The following is a 25,090-nucleotide window of genomic DNA, read 5'->3' as shown; positions in this document are numbered from 1 at the left end:
TGTTTGTCTCAATTATTTTTAGTGAAAATATAATTGTATTTCAACTTTTCAGCTTTCTCCGTGGGGAAAATTTCCCTTCGGAGGGTCAGTGGTTCTCACTATTAGTGAATATTCTTAGCTGATTTAAATAATTGTAATTCTGTTTTTATTACGGTTACTCCGCTCCCCCCTTCTCCCGTGGATGTCGACTGGGGAAAGAAGGGCGCAATACTTAATTTTATGCTGTTCCCTCGGGGTTCCTCTTCGGAGTTCCTCCCTAGGGAATTTCTGTTAAATAATCAATTAATTTTATTTTTTCCCAGTTAGCTATGCAGTTTTTCTTCGTTCGACTAAGAGTGCCAACGAAGCAGAGCTGTTCTGTTAATGCGTGGGGAATCTGCTGTCACTGCCGTCCCTCAGAGGACGTCGTCGTGGGCGTCATCCCTTCTCTTAGAAGTACTCCCGTGACAACATGACCAGCACTTCAGATCATCTTAGAACACTAAAGGAGGTTTGCCTCCAGGGGCTGGACAACTTCCCTTCCGAGGGAAGTTTCCTCCCCAGGTGTGAGGTTGTTTCTCCCTTCAGAGGAAGAACTTCCCACATCTTAATAAATTCATCGTCTCCAACTGCTGTTGCTGCCTTTGCCCAGACTTCTCCCCCCTCTTGCTGAGTTTCTCTTCCTTCAGTGGTGGAGCACGGTCTTGGCAAGTCTTTTCTACGAAGTGTTCACCTCTCTTGTTCGAGAGAGAGGCCACTCATAGAGACTCCTTTTCGGAGGATCGCTACTGTTAAGGTCAGCTTGCTGATCCAACGGCCCTCAAGGGGCGTCATCATGGGTGTCTTCTAGTCTCTTCTACGAAGTGTTCACCTCTCTCGTTCGCGAGAGAGGCCATTCATAGAGATTTCTCTTCGGAGGATCGCTACTGTTAAAGGTCAGCTTGCTGATCCACCAGCCCTCATGGGCGTCATCACGGGTGTCTTCAAGTCTCTTCTACGAAGTATTCACCTCTCTCGTTCGCGAGAGAGGCCACTCATAGGGACACCTCTTTGGAGGATCAAGCAGACCTACCAGCGCAGCAGACCTACCAGGACCTCATCGGTGGATGCTCATCCTTCCAAAAGGCACATCTCAGTTCCTGATCGTCCTGCTAGCTGAACTACCGATCTACCAGCGCAACCTTGCGCTGCAACATAGTCCTTTGGATTTCGGTCCTGGACTCTAACGCAGACCTGCTTACGGTCCCCATCTGTGGATGCTTGCCCTTCCCAAGGGCACATCCCAGTTCCTGATCGTCCTGCTAGCTGACCTACCGATCTACCAGCGCAACCTTGCGCTGCAACGTAGTCCTTTGGATTTCGGTCCTGGACTCTAACGCAGACCTGCTTACGGTCCCCATCTGTGGATGCTCGCACATTTTTAAAGGGCACATCCCAGTTCCTGATTGTCCTGCCACTGGTCGTCCTACCAGCTGATCAGCCAAGCTACTAGCGCTACCTTCGCGCGCGAATCTTCCGCGCGCGCTCTCCGACAGTCTTGTGCGCGCGTGCGCCGACGATCTTCCACGTGCCGGTGCCGATGGTCTTCCGCGTGCGCGCGTCAATAGTATTGCGCGCGCTCGTGCCAACAGTCTTGCACGCGCGCGCTCGTGCCAACAGTCTTGCACGCGCGCGTGGCAAGTGTTCCGCCCGCGTGCGCCAACAGTCTTCCGCGCATGTGCTGACGATCTTCCGCGCGCACGAGCGCCAATGCTCTTGCGCGTGCCAATAGTATTGCGTGCGCGCCAACAATCTTCTGCTTCCACGCACCTGCGATCTTACGCGCGCGGGCGCCGATAGTCTTCCACACGCGCTGACGATCTTCCGCGTGCGGGCGCCGATGATTTCCCAAGCGCGCGCCGATGATTTGCCAAGCATGCAAGCCCCGATGATTTTCCAAGCGCGCAAGCACTGATGATTTTCCAAGCGCGCAGGCGCCAATGGTCTTGCACGCGCGCATGGCAACAGTTCCTCGCGAAGGCGCCTAGGGTCTCCGCACGCGCAGCAACAGTATTGTGCGCGCCAACTTTCTTCTGTGCGCGGGCGCTGATGGTCTCCTGCACGCGCGCCAACAGTCTTGCCCGCGTGAGCTCACCAACAGTCAACCGTGCACGCGCGCCAACGGCCTTCGCGCGTGCGCGCTCCAGTAATCTTGAGTGCGTGCACGCAGCCTTCCGCGCGCGCTGACGGTCTTCTGCGCGTGGGCGCCGATGGTCTTCCGCACGCGCACCAACAGTCTCCACATAGTACTCACGCACGCGCCAATGCACCCACCCTTGCGCAACCAGTCACACGCTTCGGCTCATTCTAGGGAGAATGCACAAAACTACACAGTGCCTTACTGCACGCCAGCGCTCTTCCTCACTTTTCTGCGTCCTCCTGCGCAGTTACGGTCCTGGATCCAATGTGCCAGCTCTTGCCAAAGAGTCAAGGCTTCGCAGATCCAATGCACCAGCTCTTGCCTAAGAGCCAGCGCTTACCTGCTCTCCAGGCAGATATTAAGCACCAGCATCATCCTGTGTGCCATCGCTCCAGTACTCTCCTACACATACGCAATTGTCAGTAAAAAGGATTAAAATTTTTTGGACAGGTCACCATTGCCCCATTCCTCCCCACAAACACATAAACATTGTCACCGGGAAAAGAGGAATAAGGCCTCACTGAAGGATTCAAGATTCCGAAGATTCCATCCTACAAGGGGAATTGAAACGGGGAATCCTTGGTCCCTGTCTCTTCTGAAGTTTCTTTTTCCTTGACAGACCACCGTCAGCAAACAGGAAAGCATCAACAAACTGATCTCTAGATCACTGTTTGCTGATGGCTAGTTCACAGTTGTTCCGTAACCGAAATACAAACCACGCTATTTACAAAGGGTATTACTTTTAGCGCAGCTGAAATGACGAGCCAATAGTTTTTAACGAGGGTTAATTATCCCCGCGCTAGTTAGCGGGGGGTGGGGAAGGGTAGCTTGCTACCCCTCCCCCTTCCACACACCGGTGACTTGCTTCACTTCACTTTTGGCTCGGCGGTGATCAGACGTGTCTGTTCATCGCCTTCGTGACAGCCTTTAATTTTCTTCTTTTTCTTTTCAGCTTGTGTGATTGGTTGGAAGTTGACCTTCAGTTATTTTCTTTTATTTAATATGCGTACATGCCCTGGAGTTGCCGGCCGTCCTTGTGGGACTTTCATGTCGGACGTGATTACGGATCCTCACACCCTCTGCCCTCAATGTCGGGGCCGACGGTGCGACCAGGATAACATGTGCCGTGAGTGCAGGGAGTGGTCTGCCTCCCAGTGGGAGAGGTTTGGCCGTCGGCGTAAGAAGAAGTCCAAGAGAGACCGTTCTCCTCCGGGGTTAGCCTTGAAGGAGGAAGGTTCTCGGGACTCTTCTTCCGCCGCCCAAACCTCCTCCGAAGCTCCCCCTCGTCCGCCTCCTAAGGAGAGTCGTCCGAGTGGGAGCGCAGGCCCTTGTTCTGTTTCCCTACCTTCGGTGGGGGTAGAGAGCGTCGCCTCCCATAGCGAGGCGGTTCCCCCTCCTCCTCCGGGGGAGGTTATTGATAATAATGCCTTATCCAGTGATGATCTTTTACAGATTTGGTCGTCCCTGGGGCTTAAGGGCTTGCCCTCCAGGGTCGCTCTTATTGACCTTGTCTCGTTGGGGGCCGCTGTTAAACAGTCGCCGGTGGTAGCGGAGGTAGACCCTCTGTCTATTGTCGACGTCGTGGTGACAGAGGCCTCCGACGTGGCTGGGCCTTCCGACGCAGGTGCTGTTGCTGGTGATGGTGCTCTAGGCTCTCCTCCTTCCGTGCATCCTTCGAAGGGGGAAGTGAGTCCTTCGGTCTCGACTGCTGCCCAGCTTCCTTCTGAGGGAAGTGTTTTGACGGAGACTCCCCTTCGGAGGACCGATGGTCCCGACGATCTCCCCCGAGGCCGCCTCCGCCGTAAGGCTCACCGCCCTCTACGCCACAAGGGCCTCCCTTCCTCTTACAGGGGGACTAAGAGGCGCCTTTTTGGGTCTTCGTCCTCCGGGGGGGACTCTCCTCGTCAGCCTCAACCGACTGCTCCGCCCTCCTTGAACCTCTCTGCAGACCGCTCACCATCTCCTGCCGGATCTTCGCCTTCTGGAGAACTCGTCACCCGACGGGCAACGGTCCCTTCGGGGCTAAGGGATTCTTCCCATACGCGAGCAGGGCTAGCGCACAAGCGCTCTCCTGCTCGCCAGCGATCCCCTGCTCGCCAGCGATCCCCTGCTCGCCAGCGATCTCCTGCTCGCCAGCGATCTCCTGCTCGCCAAGACTCTCCTGCTCGCCGACGCTCACCTGCTCGTCGGCTCTCTCCTGATGTTCGCCGCCCTCGCTAGCGCTCTCCTGCTCGTCAGCTCTCTTCCGAGCGTCAGCGCTCATTTGAGGACCATCGCCCTGCGGTCTCTGACCACCCTTTAGTTCCTGCTGAACTCCCTGCTCACCATCCACCTGGTCCTGTGGCTACGCAACATCGTGCTGCGCGTGTGTCAGAAACACATGTTCGCCAACGCGCCAGCGATCTTCCCGTTCCTGCTCGTGAACGCGCCGCACCACCTGTCCTCTCACAGGACACGCGTCGACCTTCTGCTCGCCAGCGATCACCAGCTCGCCAGCGATCACCTACACATGCTGCTCGCCATCGCACGACCCTGCATGATCGCCCGCTTACGCATGCTGCTCCTCATCGCACTACTCTGAACGATCGCCCTCCTGCGGATGCTGATCACCATCGCACCCTTTCACGCGATCTTTCACCTGCGCATGCTGCTCGCCATCGCACAACCCTGCACGATCGCCCGCTTACGCATGCTGCTCCTCATCGCACAACCCTGAACGATCGCCCTCCTGCGGATGCTGATCACCATCGCACCCTTTCACGCGATCATTCACCTGCGCATGCTGCTCGCCATCGCACAACCCTGCACGATCGCCCGCTTTCGCATGCTGCTCCTCATCGCACAACCCTGAACGATCGCCCTCCTGCGGATGCTGATCACCATCGCACCGTTTCACGCGATCATTCACCTGCGCATGCTGCTCGCCATCGCACAACCCTGCACGATCGCCCGCTTACGCATGCTGCTCCTCATCGCACAACCCTGAACGACCGCCCTCTTGCGGATGCTGATCACCATCGCACCCTATCACGCGATCATTCACCTACACATGCTGCTCGCCATCGCTTACCATCACGCGGTCATTATCGCCAGTGATCTTCTTCACCTACGCGGCAGCACGATCCCTCGCCGTCGCGCCATCGCTTGCGTTCGTCGCCTCGGACATGTGTTCATTTACCTGCCCACCCTCACGCCCACTCGCCCGCGCGATCGCTCGCCTGCGCGCCCGCGCGACCGCTCGCCTGTGCGCGACTGTTCGCCCTCGTGCGACCATAGTTCGCGGCGAATTCCACAGCCGGTGGTAGCAGCAGGGACGCGTGCTCCTAGACGGCACTCGGGATCACCTCCATCCAAGCACAGGTTGGTATTGCAGGACGAAGACAGGTCAGTACAGCATTCTTCCCCACCTTCTTTTCAGGCAGGTACCGTCGTGTCCACTCCAAAGGATCGCCCGATCCCTTTCACCTTAGCGAGGATTTCGGACTCTGTGTCCTTTGAGCAGCAGACTTGGTTTGGTCCGCTGGCACGGGCGTTAGTGAGGGTTATGAAACCAGCACTCGCCGGCCAGGGTAACAAACCAGCGGCTGTCTCTCCTACGCTGAAGAGAAAGAGAGGAGTGGACTTCGTGGTGACTTCCCCCAGGGCGAAGTTGGTTCCCAAGAGGTCGGTCTCGAGGGTCCCCTCTCCTGCACGAGTACTCTCTCCTTCTCCCGTGGACGAGGCCTTTCCGTCCTCAGGTGAGTCCAGTGGGGCGGTAGTCTTCCCCTCGGTACCAGGGGGGGAGACTTCGCTTCAGGCAGGAGAATCGTCTCGTGAGGAAGGGGCCCCTCGAACCTCGTTGTTGGGATCCTGTATCCCTCCCAGGAGGGAACCCAAGGATTCCAAGACCATCCCTAAATCCTCTGCAAGGATTCGTCAGGAACCCACGACTACCCAGGGGAATGTCCACGTATCACCCCAGGAAGAGATTCCTGGGGCAGGAGACTTAGCTGCCAGCCCGCAGGGAGGAGAACAGCAAGAGTCCGAACATGCCTTCTGGCAGGTCCTAAGCCTGATAAGGCAACTTAACAGTCTTACGGATCCAGTCATCCCCCCCCGTGAAGGCAAAGACACGATTCTGGATGAAGTGTTTGACGTTCGGAAGGCCCCTAAGACCAGTGCAGCTCTGCCCTGGTCTCGGGGGCTGAAGAGTGCCAGAGCTAGGGCCAATGCTCAGCTCGCACTTCTTGCCTCCTCCAGTCGTTCCACTGCCGGGAACAAACTCATCCCTCCTCCTCGCCTTCAGCAGAGGAGGTATTTCGAGATCCTGGGTGAGCACAACCTCGCTCTTCCTCTCCATCACTCTGTGGAGGAGCTGGCGAAGGGAGTTCCCTTGGAGAAACTCTCTGCCCGGCAGGTGTCGTTCTCGGCGGCAGAGATCCTTAACCACGAGAAGGTCGCTAAGTGTGCCATGCAGGCCACTTCGTGGCTGGACTTCTGGTTAGGATCTCTGGGCATCCTATTGCGGTCGGAGGACTTGTCCAAGGAGACCAATAGGAAGGCCCTAGAGACCTTCTTGCTCTCGGGCACCCGCTCCATCGAGTTTTTGGCGCACCAGGTTACCACCCTGTGGGCCAACTCGGTGTTGAAGCGTCGCGATGCTGTGTCCGAGAGATTCCATCCGAAGGTCCCCGCCGTAGATGTGTGTAGGCTCCGACATGCCTCCCTCCTGGGGGAGAGCCTGTTTGAGCCTCAAGACTTGGAGCGAAGGGCTGAGAGGTGGAGGAAATCCAGCACGGACTCCCTCCTCCACAGGGCCCTTACAACTCGGCCCTATAAGCCTCCAGCCCCGCCACAACAGCAGCAACAGCCTCGTAAGGCTCCCAAACAGGCACCGGCAGCTAAGAAAGTGGTGTCTAAGCCCCAGCCCTTTCCAGCCAAGGTCAAGAGGGGCGGTAAGTCCTCCAGGGGAGGCAAGACTTCTAGGGGTGGCGGCCGCGGCCGCAAGCCCTAGGGGTGGCAGTCCCCCTGCGTGTCCACCTGTGGGGGGATGCCTTCAGCGTTGCGTCCGCAGGTGGCAACATCACGGGGCCGATGCTTGGACGGTCTCAGTGATCGGCCAAGGTTATCGCGTCCCGTTCACGTCATCTCAACCTCCCCTGACAGCGAATCCAGTGTCGTTGAGCTCCTATGCCATGGGATCGGCAAAGGGCTGGCCCTTCAGGCCGAAATCGAGACCATGTTCGAGAAGGGTGCTCTCCAGGAGGTCGTGGACGGCTCTCCAGGCTTCTTCAGTCGACTCTTTCTTGTAAAGAAGGCTACTGGAGGCTGGAGACCCGTCATCGATCTCTCGGCTCTGAACAGGTTTGTCAAACAAACCCGGTTCAGCATGGAGACAGCAGACACGGTCAGACTTGCGGTGAGACCACAAGACTTCATGTGTACACTGGATCTAAAGGATGCGTACTTCCAGATCCCAATCCATCCGTCTTCCAGGAAGTACCTGAGATTCTGCCTAGACAACAAGATCTACCAGTTCAAGGTGCTGTGTTTCGGTCTCTCCACAGCTCCTCAGGTGTTCAACAGAGTGTTCACCCTGATTTCGACTTGGGCGCACAGGAACGGCATTCGTCTCCTTCGTTACCTAGACGATTGGCTGATCCTAGCAGACTCGGAGTCGACCCTTCTTCGACACCGAGACAGGCTTCTAGATCTTTGCCAGGATCTGGGGATCGTGGTAAACCTCGAGAAGTCCTCTCTGCAGCCGTCCCAACGACTGGTTTATTTAGGCATGCTAATAGACACCAATCTCCACAAAGCCTTTCCATCAGACGACCGGATAGCAAGGCTGAGGAGGGTGGCGGAACCTTTCCTCAGGCGAAAAGAACTCCCCGCCCAATCGTGGTTGCGTCTCTTAGGCCACCTATCCTCCCTGGCCCGTCTGGTTCCAAACAGCCGCCTCAGGATGAGATCCCTTCAATGGCGGCTCAAGTCCCGGTGGAATCAAGGATCCGATTCCCCGGACATTCTGATCCCAATGGGGTCTCTGGAACAGACGGACTTGCGGTGGTGGCTGGCCGACGAGAACCTGCGAAAGGGAGTGAGTCTTCTCGTCCTCCCCCCGGAATTGACTGTTTTCGGACGCGTCAAAAGAAGGGTGGGGGGCGCACGTTCTGAACCAGAGGGCCTCAGGCCTTTGGTCAGAATCAGAAAAGTGCCTACACATCAACCTGCTAGAATTGAAGGCCGTCTTTCTGGCCCTTCAACAGTTCCAACGGTTCCTGGCGGGTCACTCCGTGGTGGTGATGAGCGACAACACCACGGTAGTGGCTTATATCAACAAGCAGGGAGGCACTTTTTCGCAACAGCTATCCCATCTTGCAGTAGAGACTCTGAGGTGGACCGAAACCCACTCGATAACACTATCAGCTCGCTTCATTCCTGGCAAGAGGAATGTGCTCGCCGACAGTCTGAGCAGGGCTTCGCAGATAGTGAGTACCGAGTGGTCTTTGGATCCTCAGATAGCCAACAAAGTCCTGACTTTGTGGGGTTCCCCGACGGTGGACTTGTTCGCGACAGCCTTGAACTTCAAGCTGCCCCTGTACTGCTCACCAGTCCCGGACCCCAAGGCACTCTGGCAAGATGCTTTCCAGCAACGGTGGGACAACATCGACGTGTACGCCTTCCCACCATTCTGTCTGATGAGAAGGGTGCTCAACAGGACCAGACTATCGGTCAACTGTTCCATGACTCTAGTAGCTCCGCTATGGCATCACGCGGAATGGTTTCCGGACCTTCTGCAACTCCTGACGGAACTCCCAAGGGAGCTTCCTCCACGACACGAGCTTCTCAGACAACCCCACTCCGGTGTCCCTCACAGGGCCGTAGCCTCGCTTCGGCTTCACGCCTGGAGACTATCCAGCGTCTCCTCGCGGAGAGAGGCTTTTCGCAACAGGTTGCGGAGAGAATGTCTCGGCACCTGCGAAGGTCCTCTGAGGGAGTCTACCAAGCGAAGTGGAGAGTCGTTTGTGGTTGGTGTCGTGGAAGGGGTATCTCTCCACTCGATGCCACTATTCCAGCAATAGCGGACTTCCTTGTGTATCTGCGAGAAGAAATGCGCCTTTCTGTCTCGGCAGTGAAAGGCTATCGCTCAGCCTTAAGCTTGGCCTTCAGATTGAAGGGCGTGGATATTTCTTCATCGCTAGAACTCTCTTTACTCATACGTAGCTATGAGCTTACCTGCCCCCAGTCGGAAGTGAGACCCCCTCCTTGGAACGTGGTTCGAGTCCTCAGGTCTCTCAAGAGACCTCCCTTCGAACCATTACGCCAGGCCTCCGATCGCCACCTGTCTTGGAAGACGGCTTTCCTACTCGCCTTGGCCTCGGCCAAGCGAGTTAGTGAACTTCATGGTCTCTCGTACGACATCGCCCATTCAAGGGGATGGGGGGAGGTAACGTTCAGGTTCGTCCCTGAGTTTGTGGCCAAGACTCAGAATCCTGGAGTGCCGGATCCTCGGTTCGACTCTTTCAGGATCGCGAGTCTCCGTTCTGTAACAAACGACCCAGACCAGCTGCTACTATGCCCAGTGAGGTGTCTGAGGTACTACTTGAAGAGAACGGCTGCAGTCCGTCCTCATGTGCGAGCTTTGTTTGTGAGCATAGGCAGGACAAAGAGGAGGGTCACCAGGAACACCATCTCTGCTTGGATTCGAAGGGTTATCCACCATGCCCTGAATCCTGACCCTCCTCCGTCACGTCGCCCTCGGGCCCACGATGTCAGGGGTATTGCTACATCCCTGGCCTTCAAGAGAAACTTCTCTGTGACGCAGGTACTTCAAGCTGGGGTCTGGAAGCGTCAAACGACCTTCACAGCCCACTACCTGCAAGACGTGACCCACAGGAGCCTCGATACGTTCTCTATCGGCCCTGTGGTGGCTGCACAACAGCTGGTCTAACCTCAGGCTCCTTTTTGGACAAGTAGCAGTAGGTTGAGGGTGTTGTTACCCGGTCTTAGTCTGTGTGAATGAAAGAGTATGTCTGACCCTTACTTCTTTCTTCATTCTCCCCTCTCTTGGGGAAGCAGCATCCTGGTCCTCGCATAGCTGACCTCGACCTCTGCAGGTAACCCATGCTTCTTTGTGCTCCTAGTATTAAGCTTAATACTGTTGCATCTCTCATACCCTGACGAGGTGGTATGGGGAACGTCCTATCCTAGAATTCCTATCTGAAGGTCTCAAGGTCAACTTCATAGGACGAGTCACACTCTCCTCCTCACACTACTTATGTAGGCCACTCGTTCCTAGCGATGCTAGGAACCTGTGAGGTACAGGGGCTCCCTCTCTCTAGTGCTGCTCACTGAGGGATCGAGCCCCCGGGCAAGCCGAAGTCAGTAAGGCTGGGGACTTTCCACCCTTCCTAAGGGGTAAGTCACCCTTTGTAAATAGCGTGGTTTGTATTTCGGTTACGGAACAAATGACAAATTCGAAGATAATTTGTATTTTTCCTAACCATACAAACCTTAGCTATTTACACATATGTGCCCGCCATGCCTGACCCCCAAGTCAAGTCCTACCTCTAAGTGAAGTGAAGCAAGTCACCGGTGTGTGGAGGGGGGAGGGGTAGCAAGCTACCCTTCCCCACCCCCCGCTAACTAGCGCGGGGGTAATTAACCCTCGTTAAAAACTATTGGCTCGTCATTTCAGCTGTGCTAAAAGTAATACCCTTTGTAAATAGCTAAGGTTTGTATGGTTAGGAAAAATACAAATTATCTTCAAATTTGTCATTTTACTGATCGTTAGGTCGCCGATCACCGGATCGCCAATTGCTAGCTCAATGCTAATCTTTGACCTCTAGTCCAGTGGTTCTTAAACTTTTTTGCCTTGCGCCCCCCTTCTGCATTAAGCATAGATCCCATGCCCCCCCCCCCCTTACCCTTGAAATTTCTGCCAAAGTAGAAAGTATTATTTCAGTAAATTAAACATTGTTCATAGAAAATGGGTAAAATAAATATATTATGATGAAACAAAATTTTATCATAATCTTTTTTCAAAATGTTTTAGCATTATACAGATTACAGTTATTACATTGATAGAAAATGCTGGAAAAAAAATACAAATTACTGCAAAAATAAACAATTTTTACTCTTAATACAATCATTCATGGATCATGACCACATCAAAAAATATTACACATCCTCCTTAGTAATTGATTTATGTATTTGTTCCGTAACCGAAATACAAACCACGCTATTTATATAGGGTTTACTTTCGGCGAAGCTGAAATGACGAGCCATTAAATTTTTAACGAGGGTTAACTGCCCCCCGCTAGTTAGCAGGGGGTAGGGAAGGGGTAGCTTGCTACCCCTCCCCCCCACTCACCTGTGAGTTGTCTCACTTCACTTTTTGGCTCGGACGAAGACAGACGTTGCTGTTTTTCGTCCTCGTTAATGACAGCCTTAATTTTTTTTTTGACTTTTTCTAGTTCTGTGTGCTTGGAAGTTGGCCTCGACCGTTGTCATCGTTATGCGCAAGTGCCCTGGACTCGCTGGCCGCCCTTGTGGGACCTTCATGTCAGCGGAGGACACCGATCCTCACACCTTTTGCCCGCAGTGCCGAGACCGACGGTGTGATAGGGAGAATACGTGCAGTGAGTGTAGGGAGTGGTCTGCCTCCCAGTGGGAGAAGTTCGGCCGCTGGCGTAAGAAGAAGTCTAAGAAAGACCGTTCTCCTTCAGGGGCAACCTTGAAGAAGGAAGGCTCCAAGGACTCCTCTTCCGCCGCCCGAACCTCCTCCGAAGCTCCCACTCGATCGGTCTCTCGTGAGAGGCTGCCGAGTGGTAGCGCAGGCCCTAGTGGTGTTTCCCGACCTTGGGGTGCGGGAGAGGGCGTTGCCTCCCTTAACGTGGCAGCTCCCTCTTCTCCTCCGGGGGAGGATAATTTGGATTTTGATGAATTTGATCAAACTGTTGCTAATAATGATTTGTTTCAGCTTTGGGCTTCCTTGGGGCTTAAGGGTACACCCTCCAAGGAAGCCCTGTTTGACCTGATCCAGTTGGGGGCTGCGGTCAAATAGTCGCCGGTAATACCGGAGGTATTCCCTTCGGATTTTGTCGACACTGTTTTGGCTGAGCCTTCCGACGGGTCTGGTCAAACCCTTGATACTGCTCCTGTTGCGGACGTTGCTGATGGCTCTCCACCTCCCTCCGAAGATCCTCCGAGGGGGGAGAGGAGTCCCACGGTCTCTCCTGTGGGCGGGTCTCCTCCTCGGGGGAGCGCGCCGACAGAGACTTCTCTTCGGAGGACTGATGACCCGGATGCCCTTCCTCGTGGTGGTATTCGACGTAAGGCCCGTCGGCCTCTTCGCAGGACTTCTTCTCCCTATAAAGGAGTTAGAAGGCGCCTCTTTGGGTCGTCCTCTTTTGATCCTCCCCCTAAGGAGGAGCCCCCCGTCAGGAGCAGCCCGTCACAGCAGCGCCCCTTGACCTCTCTGCGGATCGTTCGCGATCCCCTACGCCTGCCAGACCTTCCGACCTGTCTTCTCCGTTCCTGGCTGCAGATGCGGTTTGGGCGCCTTCTCACCCTGTTATCCAACAGGCACTGATCCCTTCGGGGTTAAGGGACTCTACTCACGGTGTGGGTAAGTCCCTTGCGCGTCAGGGTTCCCCTGCGCGCCCACCTGCGCGTTCGCGTGCAGTAGCGCTCAAGCGCTCCCCAGGGTTACAGTCTTCGGACTTAACTCGCCAGCGCTCTCCTGTTCGGCAGCGATCACCTGCTCGCCAGCGCTCCCCTGCGCGGCAGCGATCACCTGCTCGCCAGCGCTCTCCTTCTCGCAGGTCTCCTGCGAAGCAGCGCCCTCATGTTCCTGATGTGCGCAAGGCGCACCCACGTTCTCTTGAGCGCCATCGTTCTCCTGTGCGCAGCCGCGCTACTGCTCAACCTGTTCCTGATGTGCTCCTAGCGCTCCAACGATCATCATCTCGTCCACGATCACCTGATCTGGACTTAGGCAAGGGTACTAACCCGTCGCCTCGCCCACGCGCCCCTGCACACCCTTCTGCTCCGGCGCAACAGCGAGCTAAAGCTCCTGTTCGCGAGCGTTCGCCTGCGCGTTCGTCCACCTCTTCAGATGTACGCAGTAATCTTACTGCGCGCCAACGTTCTCCTGCGCGTTCACGCGATCACTCGCCTGTGCGCAAGCGCTCTCCTGAGCGCCCTTGCCCTCTTCAGTCTGATCGCCCCAGGTCTCCGACTCGCCCGCGCAATTAATCGCCTGTGCGCAGTCGTTCGCTTGTTCGTGGTACGCGCCATCGTTCTCCGGAATTCACACGACATCACTCGACATCGCTCGCCATCGCGCCAGCGTTCTCCAACGCGCCAGCGTTCTCCATCGCGCCAGCGCTCCCCGCCTGGCAAACGCTCGCCAAGTCGCTCGCGACTTTTTTCGCCTGACCATCGCCGTTCTCCTACACGCCGCCGTCGATCGCTTAGTACTCAGCGCACACCTTCACCCGCACGGTCTTGTGCTCCTTCATGTGCGCGCCAACGCGACCGATCGCCAACGCCACCGATCGCCAACGCCACCGATCGCCAACGCCACCGATCGCCAACGCCACCGATCGCCAATGCGCCATCGTGTCCTTTCGCCTGCGCTCCCGCGCGGCCACGCGCCACCTCGCCCGCGCGCCCACGCGCCCCCTCGCCCGCGAGCGAACGCACCCAAGCGCATTCTTCCACACGCGGCAATGCGCCCGCGCTTCGGAAATCGCCCGCGCGCGATTCCTGGAATGCCTTTTCGCGTGAGAACCGCCGCGATTCCCATTCCCGCAGGGAACATCAGCGTGGCCAACCGACAGGGACACGGACTTCCAGATCAGCCTCTGGATCGCCTGCGCGCAAGCGTAGGATTACCTACCAGGACCAGGAAGGATCTACGGAGAGGTCCATGCAACACTCTTTTTCTTCTTCTTTTCAGGCAGGCCCCATGGTGTCCACTCCAAAGGATCAGGAGATCCCCTTCCCTCCAGCGGGGATAACTGACACTGAGTCAGTTACCCGTCAGCCTTGGTTCCGTCACATTATGAACGCAGTGGTTCAGGCTGTGAAGCCTGCCCTCGTTGATATGGGACTTAAACCAACGGCAGGCTCACACCTGCTGAAGAGGAGAGGAATGGACTTCGTGGTGACTTCTCCTCGGGAGAAGTTGGCTCCCAAGAGGTTGGTTAGGAGGACTCCTACGCTTTCTCCTACGCGTGCTGTTTCTCCTTCTCCTGTGGACGAGTTATCTCCTTCCTCAGGAGAGTCCAGCGAGGCAGGGTTGTCTCCCACGGCACCAATGGGAGGAACCCCTCTTCTTTGGAGAGAAGCTGCTCGCGAGAAAGCCCCCTTCAGGACCTCTTTGCTGGAGTCCTGTACAGTATTCCTCCTAGGAGGGAGCCCAAGGACTCCAAGACGATTCCTAAATCGTCATCCAGGATACGTCCAGAGCCAACTAAACCCCGGGAGGACGTCCACGTATCTCCCCAAGATGAGCCTTTGGGGACCGGAGACTTAGCTGCCAGTCTGCAAGGAGGAGACCAGTTCGAGTCGGAGCATGCTTTCTGGCAGGTCCTAGGCTTGATGAGGCAGCTCAACAAGTTTAAGGACCCGGAGACTGCCCCTCGTGAGGGCAAGGACACGGTGCTAGACGAAGTCTATGGCACCCAGAAACCCCCTAAGTCCAGCGCAGCTTTACCTTGGTCCAAAGGGGTGAAAGGGGCCAGGGACAGAGTCGAAGCCCAGCTCTCCGAGCTCGCCTCCTCCAGTCGTTCTTCTACCGGGTTCAAACTCCTCCCACCAACTCGAGTACATCAGAGGAGGTACTTTGAGATCATGGGGGAGTCCAGTATGGCCCTTCCGCTCCACCATTCCGTGGAAGAGCTGACCAGGGGAACTCCTCTCGAGAAGCTCTCCGCCTGGCAGGTGTCGTTCTCGGCGTCGGAGATCCTGAACTTTGAGAAGGTCGCGAAGAGTGCCATGCAGGCAACTTCGTGGCTGGATGTTTGGCTGGGATCTCCGGGCATCCTATTGCGCTCTGAGGATCTGTCCAAGGAGAGCAATAGGAAGGCTTTGGAGACCTTCCTCCTCTCGGGCACGCGTTCGAAAGAGTTCCTCGCTCAGCAGGTGGCTAACCTGTGGGCTAAGTCGATCCTCAAGCGTCGCGATGCAGTGGCCGAGAGGTTCCATCCGAAGGTCCCCGCCGTGGACGTCTGCAGGCTCAGGCACTCTTCCATTACTGGGAGGGATCTGCTCGAGCCCAAGGACATAGAACGAACAGCCGAGAGGTGGAGGAGATCGAATCAAGATTCTCTCCTCCAGAGGGCCCTGACATCTCGGCCCTACAAGCCTTCGGCACCTCAACAGCAACAGCAGCCTCGCAAGACACCGAAGCAGGCTCCGGCAGCTAAGACAGGGGTGTCTAAGCTGCAGCCCTTTCAGACCAAGGACAGAAGGCGCGGCAAGTCCTCTAGGGGAGGCAGCGGCCGAGGCCGCAAGCGCTAGGATTGGCAATCCCCCCGCGTGTCTACCTGTGGGGGGATGCCTGAAAAGTTGCGTGCACAGGTGGCAGCAACTTGGGGCCGATTCTTAGACGGTCTTTGTGATCGGCCAAGGTTATCGCGTCCCATTCACGACATCTCCACCTCCCCTGACAGCGAATCCAGTGCCGCTGAACTCCTATGCCATGGGATCGGCAAAGGGGTTAGCCCTTCGGGCAGAAGTCGAGACCATGCTCAAGAAGGATGCTCTCCAGGAGGTCGACAACGGCTTCCCAGGCTTCTTCAGTCGACTCTTTCTTGTAAAGAAGGCGTCTGGAGGCTGGAGACCGGTCATCGACCTCTCAGCCCTGAACAAGTTTGTCAAGCAAACTTCGTTCAGCATGGAGACAGCAGACACGGTCAGACTTGCAGTGAGACCGCAAGACTTCATGTGCACACTGGATCTGAAGGACGCGTACTTCCAGATCCCAATCCATCCGTCTTCCAGGAAGTACTTGAGATTCAGCCTAGACAGCAAGATCTACCAGTTCAAGGTGCTGTGTTTCGGTCTCTCCACAGCTCCTCAGGTGTTCACCAGAGTGTTCGCTCTGATTTCGTCTTGGGCGCACAGGAACGGCATACGTCTCCTCCGTTATCTGGACGACTAGCTGGTCCTGGCAGACTCGGAGTCGACCCTTCTTCGACACCGAGACAGGCTTCTGGAGGTTTGCCGAGACCTGGGGGTCGTGGTAAACCTCGAGAAGTCCTCTCTGCTTCCGACGAAACGACTGGTATATCTAGGCATGATATTAGACACCGATCTCCACAAAGCCTTTCCATCAGACGACAGGATAGCAAGGCTGAGAAGGGTCGCAGAACCTTTCCTCAGGCGGGAAGAGCTTCCGGCCCATTCGTGGTTGCGTCTTCTAGGTCACCTTTCCTCCCTGGCACGTCTAGTTCCGAACGGCCGCCTCAGGATAAGATCCCTGCAATGGCGGCTAAAGTCCCGGTGGAATCAAGGCTCCGATTCTCCGGACTTTCTGGTTCCTATAGGATCCACGGAACTGACGGACCTTCGGTGGTGGCTGAACGACGTGAACCTTCGGAAGGGAGTGGATCTTCTCGTCCTCCTCCCGGAATTGACTCTGTTTTCAGACGCGTCAAAAGAAGGGTGGGGGGCCCACATTCTGAACCAAAGGATCTCAGGCCTCTGGTCAGAATCAGAAAAGTACCTCCACATCAACCTGCTAGAAATGAAGGCCGTTTTCCTGGCTCTTCAACAGTTCCAACGGACCCTGGCAGGCCACTCCGTAGTGGTGATGAGCGACAACACTACGGTAGTGGCTTACATCAACAAGCAGGGAGGTACCTTTTCTCGACAGCTATCCCATCTTGCAGTAGAGATTCTGAGGTGGTCCGAAGCCCACTCGGTCACACTTTCGGCTCGCTTCATTCCAGGCAAAAGGAATGTGCTCGCCGACAGTCTGAGCAGAGCGACGCAGATAGTGAGTACCGAGTGGTCTTTGGATCCTCAGATAGTCAACAAAGTCCTGACTTTGTGGGGTTCCCCGACAGTAGATCTGTTCGCGACAGCCTTGAACTTCAAGCTGCCCCTGTACTGCTCTCCAGTCCCGGACCCCAAGGCTCTCTGGCAAGATGCTTTTCAGCAGAGGTGGGACAACATTGACGTTTACGCCTTCCCACCATTCTGTCTGATGAGAAGGGTGGTCAACAAGACCAGACTATCGGTCAATCTCTCCATGACTCTTGTAGCTCCGCTGTGACATCAGGTGGAATGGTTCCCGGACCTTCTGCAGCTCCTGACGAAGCTTCCGAGGGAACTCCCCCCACGACACGAGCTACTCAGACAACCACACTGCAACATCTTCCACAAGGCCGTAGCGTCGCTTCGGCTTCACGCCTGGAGACTATCCAGCGTCTCCTCACGGAGAGAGGATTTTCGCAACAGGTTGCGGACAGGATGTCTCGCCACCTACGCAAGTCCTCTATCGAAGTCTACCAGGCTAAGTGGAAAGTCTTCTGTGGTTGGTGTCGTGGGAGGGGTATCTCTCCACTCGATGCCACTATTCAAGCAGTAGCGGAGTTTCTTGTGTATTTACGAGAGGAAATGCGCCTTTCAGTTCCAGCGGTGAAAGGCTATCGCTCAGCCTTAAGCCTGGCATTTAGGCTGAAAGGAGTGGACATTTCCTCTTCGTTAGAACTTTCTCTACTCATACGCAGCTATGAGCTTACCTGCCCTTAGTCAGAAGTAAGACCTCCTCCTTGGAACGTGGTTCAGGTCCTCAGGGCTCTGAAGAGAGCCCCGTTTGAACCATTACGCCAGGCGTCTGATCGCCACCTGTCTTGGAAGACGGCTTTCCTGCTCACTTTGGCCTCGGCCAAGCGGGTCAGTGAACTTCATGGTCTTTCTTACGACGTCTCCCATTCAAGGGGATGGGATGGGGGGAGGTAACGTTCAGGTTCGTCCCTGAGTTTGTTGCCAAGACTCCTTCAGGGTAACGAGTCTTCGTTCTGTAACAAGTGACCCAGACTATCTGTTACTTTGCCCAGTGAGGAGTCTGAAGCATTACTTGAAAAGAACAGCTGCAGTCCGTCCTCAGGTGCAAGCGTTATTCGTAAGCACAGGAAGGACAAAGAGGAGGGTCACCAAGAACACCATCTTAGCCTGGATCCGGAAGGTTATTCAACATACCTTGGATCCTGACCTCCTCCGTCACGCCGCCCTAGAGCGCACGATGTCAGGGGCATCGCTACGTCCCTGGCATTCAAGAGAAATTTCTCTGTGACGCAGGTTTTGCAAGCTGGGGTGTAGAAGCGCCAGACGACCTTCACAGCCCACTACCTGCAGGACGTGACCCACAGGAGCCTCGATACTTTCTCTATCGGCCCTGTGGTGTCTGCACAACAGCTGGTCTAACCTCAGGCTCCTTAATGGACAGGTAGCAGAAGGTTGGGGGCATTGTTACCCGGTTTTAGTCTGCGTGATTGAAAGAGTATGTCTGACCCTTCTTTCTTCATTCTCCCCTCCCTTGGGGAAAGCAGCATCCTGGTCTCTGCATAGCTGACCTCAACCTCTGCAGGTAAACCATGCTCCCTTGTGCTCCTAGTATTAACTGTAATGCTGTTTGCGTCCCCCATACCCTGACGAGGTGGTATTGGGAACGTCCTAGCCTAGATTTCTATCTAAAGAACTCCAGGTCAACTTTCTAGGACGAGTCACAACTTCCTCCACACACAACTTATGTAGGCCGCATGTCCGTAGCAAGCATCGGAAAGTGCGAGGTGCAGGGACCCCCTTTCTCGAGTACTGCTCACTTGGTTTTCGGGTACCCGGGTAAAGCCAAAAGCCAGTAAGGCTGGGGACTTTCCGCCCTTCCTAAGGGGTAAGTCACCCTATGTAAATAGCGTGGTTTGTATTTCGGTTACGGAACAAATGGCAAATTCGGAGATAATTTGTATTTTTCCTAACCATACAAACCTTAGCTATTTACACATATTTGCCCGCCAGCCCTGTCCCCCAAGTCAAGTCCTACCTCTAAGTGAAGTGAGACAACTCACAGGTGTGGGGGGGGGGGGAGGGGTAGCAAGCTACCCCTTCCCTACCCCCTGCTAACTAGCGGGGGATAGTTAACCCTCGTTAAAAATTTAATGGCTCGTCATTTCAGCTACGCCGAAAGTAAACCCTATGTAAATAGCTAAGGTTTGTATGGTTAGGAAAAATACAAATTATCTCCGAATTTGTCATATTTATGTAGTACAGTATTGTAAAACAAAAGACATCATAATTACTACATTTTTATTTTCATTGTTACTATTTTAACTACTAGGGCCCCCTTGAAAGCTCCTGGCGCCCCCCAGTTTAAGAATCACTGCTCTAGTCCCTCCAATGACTAACGATCTCCAATTGCTAGCGTTTCCAATCACCGATTGCTAGTCAATAACCAGTCATCAGCTTGCTGGTCACTAGATCACTGATGGGCAGCTCATCTTTCTTCGATCACTGAACTCAGCTCGCTGATCTCTGACCAGCCCATTTCCAGCTTGCTCATCTCTGACCAACCAGGGGGGACCATAATCAGCTTGCTGATCTTGAACTCGCCATCGGCTCACAGACCACCGATTCATCGGTCATCAGCAATTTGCCAGCAGTTCGTGACTCGAACTTACTAGTCAACCGCTTCCTGTAGTTCCTAAATCAGAAGGTATACAACATACTTCTCGTTACTGGCCGTTCGCCATCACACTAGTGATCGGCAAATGTTCGACAACCCTCATCAATGGCTTGCCGACAGGGAACTACTTGCGAGCACTCTCCAACTGCACAGTAACCACGTTACCCAACGGTTAACCATTGATTAACTTAAGCCAGATTGATTCTATTCCAAGGAATAGCATCAATCCCATCAGGGCGCATTGTAAGGCTAAGCGTTGCCTTCCTTGTGTTAGTTAAAAAAATTCTCTTTCAGAGAAGAATTCTTACACTGGGTATCATGCCTGATCCTTTACGACATGAGTCAAGACCCCAGCGTCGACAATCTTCCATACAAAAGGATCAGCAAGGAGCTTTCCTTTTGGGTCGATGTCCACACCATGTTGGAGTTTGATCAAGGGCTAAGACCTCAGGTCTTCATTTGCACACTGGACCTAAAGGACTCTTACTCCCAGGTCCAAACCATCCATCTAGGAAGGTTGGAAGATTCAGTCTAGACAAACAAGAAACACCAGTTCAAAGCACTGTGCTTCGGTCTTTCCACTACATCCATCCTGGTCTCACAGGATCGGCTTCTGTCTCCTCTCTCTCGGGACGACTGACTGACCTTAGCAGACTCAGTGGCAACCTTGCATTAACACTGTAACTTCTGAAGTCTTTTTACCAAGATCCAGTGATCAGGGTAAACCTATGGAAGTCTTCCCTACTTCCCTCCCAGGAGACTGGTGTATCTGGGAATGATTCTAGACACCAATCTCCACAAAACCTTCTCGAAATGAGAACGACTTGCATTCCAAGAGACTTGAGTTGGAAAAAAAAGAAAGGAGGGACCATAGTGCTGCACCACACGACCTCAGCCCTCTGGACAGAGCCCGAAGGTACCTTCACTTAAATCTCATAAGAGATGAAGGCCAACTTTCCGCTCCTTCAGCAGCCTCATCGGTTCTTAACAGACCACTCAGTGATGTGATGGACGACACACCACACACCACATAGAGACTCACATCGACAAGCAAGAAGGAACTTGCTTGTAGCCTCTTCCCATCTAATAGTATAAACACTAAGATGGGCCAAAGTCCATTCGGTACCACTATCAGCCTGCTTCATTCCAGACTGGAAGAACGTGCTCGCCGACAATCTGTGCACAGAATCTTATATAAGGTATGCCGAATGGACTTTGGATCGCCATGTAGCCAACAAAGTCCCGACTTTACGAGGTTCTCCAACTAGGAAGTCTGTTTGCAACGCTCCTGAATCTCAGGCTACCGTTGCTCACCAGCCCTAGACCCCAAGGCTCTCTGGCAACAACGGTGGGTACAACAATGACGTTTACTTCTCGTCCCTGTTTTATCTGGAGAAGGACACTCAAGAAGGCAAGAACATCGGTCAACCTCTCAAGGACTCTCCTAGCTCCACTATGGCATTATGCAGAACAGTCTCCAAACCTTTTGCAGCTCCTGATAGAGTCTCCAAGAGAACCCTCTCCACATAACAGACAACCCACTTCGACACCTACCACAAGCTATAGCTTTGCTATGATTTTACACCCGAAGACTACCCAATACTTCTTTGCGAAAAGGTTGTTTAGATATCTGAGGAATTCCTCAGCATCAGTCTACCAGGCAGTATAACGTTTTGTGTGGTTGGTGGTCATGTGAAAGTGTGTCTCTCCACTCGATACCTCGATTCCAGCAATAGCGGAATCCTTGAGTACATACAAGAGGAAAAGACCCCATATTCAGTTCCGACAGGTAAAGATGATCACTCAACCTTGATCCTTCACCTTCAGACTGAAAGAAAGAGACACCCTCTCATCGATAGACTTTTCCTAACTCATATGAACTTACAACTTGCCTTTCCCCATTCGGAAATGAGACCTTCCTCTCAGAACATGGTTCAAATCTCCGTTCCCTAAAGGGACCTCCTTATGTTCCACTTCACCAGGCAACAAATTTTCTCCTGATTTAAGAAGACAATGTTCCTACACACTCGGACTGCAACCATACGAGTCAAGGAACTTCATGGTCTCTCTTTCGACATCGCCCATTATTAAGAAGGGCAAAAGACAATGTTCAGTTTCGTCCCTGAGTATGTCGCCAGACAGTCTCTAGAGGTGACGGATCCTACACAAGTCTCAACTCGGTAACGGACGATCCAGATCATCCGTTACTGTACCTAGGGTAAGGAATGAGACTTTACCTAAAGAAAACGTCAACAGCCTGCCCGGGTCCCTCCTCTTGACAGCACTGGGAGAGACTAAAGGAGGATCACCAAACCATCATCTCGACATGACGACTATACCCCTGGTCCTTCTTAGAAGATTACTCTGTGACGCAGGTTTTACAAGAAAGGATGTGAATGCTCCAGGTGACTTTCATAACCTTTCTCCTGCAAGACGTGATCCACAGGAACTCGATACGATCTCTATTGGTCCGGTGGTGGCTGCACAACAGCTGGTTGTATACCTCAAGCTCCTTATTGGACAAGTAGCTGAAGGTTGAGGGCACTGTTACCCGGTTTTAGTCTGCGTGAATGAAAAGATATGACTGGCTCTTATTCTTTTCTTCATCCTACCCTCTCGTGGGGAAAGCAGCATCCTAGGTTTTCTGCATAAGCTGACCTCAAATCACTGCAGGTAAACCATGCTCCCTTGTGTACCTACTGTTTCGTCCCCATACCCTGACGAGGTGGTATTGGGAAGTCTCACTTTCATCAGGGTTTTCCTACATAGACTCGGAATAACTTTACCTAGACAGTCACACGTCTGCATGTCTCAACACACAGCTTGCGTAGGCTGCGGACCTTGCGTAGCAAGGTTTAGCGAGGGCAGGGACTCCTTTTTTTTGAGTACTAACATATTCAGATAAGGAGTCCCCGGGCAAAGCCAAAAGCCAGATTGGTAGGGACGTCCACCCTTCCTAATGGGTGAGTCACCCCTAATAAATAGCGTGGTTTGTATTCCAGTTACGGAACAAATGACAAATTCGTAGATAATTTGTATTTTTCCTAACTAGACAAACCTTAGCTATTTATACAAACTTGCCCGCCATCCCTATCCCCCTTTAAGTCCTACCTCCAAGCAAAGTGACTAAATCACAGGTGTGTGAACTGGAGTGGTAGCAAGCGGTGTGGGTAGTTAACCCTCGCTAAATTTTAATGGCTCGTCATTTCAGCTCCGCCAAAAGTATAACCCCTAATAAATAGCTAAGGTTTGTATAGTTAGGAAAAATACAAATTATCTAGGAATTAACCATATTTATTAGGGGTTATACTTTTGGCGGAGCTGAAATGACGAGCCAAAAAAATTTAGCGAGGGTTAACTACCCACACCGCTAGTTAGTGGGGGTAGGGGGAGATAGCTTGATACCACTCCCGTTCACACACCTGTGATTTAGTCACTTTACTTTTGGCTCGGATGGAGAGCGGTTGTTTCCGCTCTCCCTCCTCACCTATTCTGGACTGCCATTAATTTTTGTCGTTTAACTTTTTCTTATACATGTATATATATGAAAACATTCTTAATGTTTATGTATATATATGTGCATAGAAATGTGATAAGTTTCCTTTTCGGTGTTTGTGCTGTGTGTGTGATACATATACGATGACACTTGCGTACATTAGCAAGGCCAGCACAGTTCCACTTCGTGGGGAACGACCTCTCTCTCTCTGGTCCATTGATCTTCCCGTTGGCATGTAAACGTTAACTTTGCTGCCGCAGGGGAATCGTCATCACCTGGACCCTCTTCATTCAACTATTGTCTTCGCCTTTTCCCTTTTCCTACGGGAAACATGAATTACTGAGCGAAGGGAATGTGGCCTTTTAAAGATTGACTATGGTCTTTCTCTTCTCAAGGTCGTTCACCTTTACAACAACAGTGTACTATTGGGAAAGCTCCTTTCCCGTTCGCGGGTTACGTTACTCTTCTGATTGTTTGTTACATGGGCGGAGCAATTATTTTTAGTGAAATTATATTTGTAATTTTAACTTTTCAGCTTTTCTCTGTGGGGAACACTTCCCTTCGGAGGATCAGTGGTTCTCACTGTTAGTGAATATTTTTAGCTGATTTAAATCATTGTAATCCTGTTTTTATTACAGTTACTCCGCTCCCCCCTTCTCCTGTGGATGTCGACTGGGGAAGGAAGGGCGCACTACTTATTTTCATGTTCCCTCGGGATTCCTCTTCGGAGTTCCTCCCTAGGGAATTTCTGTTAAATAATTAATTTTATTTTTTCCCAGTTAGCTATGCAGTTTTCTTCGTTCGACTAAGAGTGCCGACGAAGCAAAGCTGTTCTGTTCATGCGTGGGAAATCTGCTGTCACTGCCGTCCCTCAGAGGACGTCGTCGTGGGCGTCATCCCTTCTCTTAGAAGTACTCTCGTGACAACATGACCAGCACTTCAGATCATCTTAGAACGCTAACCAGGATGTTTGCCTCCAGGGGTTGGACAACTTCCCTTCCAAGGGAAAGTTTCCTCCCCAGGTGTGAAATTGTTTCTCCCTTCCGAGGGAGAACTACCCACATCTTAATAAATTCATCGTCTCAGACTGCTGTTGCTGCCTTTGCCCAGACTTCTCTCCCCCTTTGCTGAGTTTCTCTTCCTTGGAGCGGAGCATGGTCTTAGCAAGTCTCTTCTACGAAGTGCTTACCTCTCTCGTTCGCAAGAGAGGCCACTCATAGAGACTCCTGTCCTAAGGCCAGCTTGCTGGTCCACCGGCCCTCACGGGCTTCATTAGTTCCTGATCATCATGCTACCAGCAGACCTACCAGCGCAACCTTGCGCTGCAACTTAGTCCGTGGTCTTCGGTCCTGGAATCTTCCTAAGGCCAGCTTGCTGGTCCACCGGATCTCATGGGTGTCATCAGTTCCTGATCATCTTACCAGCGCAACCTTGCACTGCAACTAAGTCCGTGGACTTCAGTCCTGTACTCTGCTAAGAACCTTTCACGGTTGCCATCAGTGGATGTTCGCCCTTCCAAAGGGCACATCCCAGTTCCTGATTGTCCTACCTGCTGACCTGCCGATCTACCAACACATTCTTACGCCGATTGTAGTCCTTTGGACTTCGGTCCTGGACTCTTCCGTGGACCTTTTTGCTGTCCCCATCGGTGGATGCTCGCCCTTCCAAAGGGCACAACCCAGTTCATGATCGTCCTGCCAGCAGACCTACCGATCTACCAACTCAACCTTACGCCGCTGTTAGTCCTTAGACTTCG

At 53.4% G+C, this 25,090-nt stretch overlaps 1 protein-coding gene across 1 annotated transcript in view; it reads left to right on the top strand.

Annotated features, from left to right (window-relative positions):
- LOC137643291 (uncharacterized) overlaps positions 1-25,090 on the top strand; it is an 86,060-nt gene that overhangs the window by 5,180 nt on the left and 55,790 nt on the right. The window lies entirely within an intron of this gene.

The sequence above is a fragment of the Palaemon carinicauda genome, chromosome 6, assembly GCF_036898095.1.
Source record: "Palaemon carinicauda isolate YSFRI2023 chromosome 6, ASM3689809v2, whole genome shotgun sequence".
Lineage (NCBI taxonomy): Eukaryota > Metazoa > Arthropoda > Malacostraca > Decapoda > Palaemonidae > Palaemon > Palaemon carinicauda.
Note: the sequence above shows the minus strand (reverse complement) of the source record. Positions and strands in the feature narration are given on the sequence as shown.